Source organism: Olea europaea, unplaced genomic scaffold (genome assembly GCF_002742605.1).
Source record: "Olea europaea var. sylvestris unplaced genomic scaffold, O_europaea_v1 scaffold3424, whole genome shotgun sequence".
NCBI classification, from domain to species: Eukaryota; Viridiplantae; Streptophyta; class Magnoliopsida; order Lamiales; family Oleaceae; genus Olea; species Olea europaea.
The window spans coordinates 41,727-42,991 of NW_019253283.1; positions in this window are offsets into that span (position 1 = coordinate 41,727).

Sequence of the window (1,265 nt, forward strand, 5' to 3'; positions counted from 1 at the left end):
AGGCATCGTGAGCTATAGAGATTGGTGATGCCATCGTGAGCTATAGAGATCGATCATCAGTTTTGCACCTGTAGCTGGAGGGGTGATGGAGTTAAAGTGGAAAATGAGGCAGCAATGAAAATATATTTTAAAGATGAATTAGAGAGTTCAATTTATTTAAAGGCTGAAAAGATGCATAGTTTAGGATCCAAGAGATATGGTTGATAGATTAATAGTTGAAGGATACTACTTTATAATTTGTAGTGTTGTTTATGTTAACTTTCTTTAATTTTTCTAACTTTTTTTAGAAAAATTGTACACATAAAATCTTGTTCGTGTGTAATTTTAACTATGTCATGTTAAAAGTAGCAGTTAACCCTAGAACAAGGAGGATTTCAAATTTATTATTAATTTTAAAAAAATGATATTAGTCATGGGTTTGTGGACAGTTTCACCCATGAGATCCGCAAGTCTAAGGGTCAAATGGAGCATCGGTCTTCACATGTAAATAAAGGTTAGCTCATCCATAGAATTGAGCTAAGCTCGTGTTTATGAGAGTCGAGCCAACTCAATCCATTGTTAGCCCTAGTAAGGATTAAAGTTTCATTTTGAAATTGGGATCCACCAAGCATGAAGTAGATCCAAGGCTATTTTTCAGCCTTTCTACATGAACCCCATGTTGTAAGGGGTGTTAGGCCTTTGCATGGCTGCCAAGTTAAATATGAAGAGCTCATTGGAGAATTTAAAATTTTTTACTCTTTAAATTGTGGAATATATAGAGAGTTTTTTGGAAATGATCTAAATAAAATATTTAGAGTGGTATAGTAATAATAATAAATTAATAATAGATGATTAAAAGTCTTCAACATAGAAGTCGCATTAAGCAAGAGATGCGATTTAGTTCCTACCACTACCAGGTACAAGCTAAAGTGAGACCAAATTCTCTGAGTACTATTTCCTTGTCTATTTCTAAAATATTCGTTTCCAATTAATTGGACCTCACTTGCTGTATACAATTGCAGGAGACGAGCAAATAAGTACCTAAAAGATTATCTGAAATATATTTTGCCGAAAAAGGTTTGGTGTATTTAGATTTCTGTTTACTTTAAACTATTGCATTTATGTCCCCATTCTGGTTATTATTTTAAATGAACTCATGATTATGTGATGCTTGAGTTATGAACTCATAATATACAAAATTATTAGCTTGTTATGGCTAACACTTTCGTTGTTATATTTTCTTCTTATCTTAGTTGTATTATCAACTCAAAAGTAAATGAAAAATT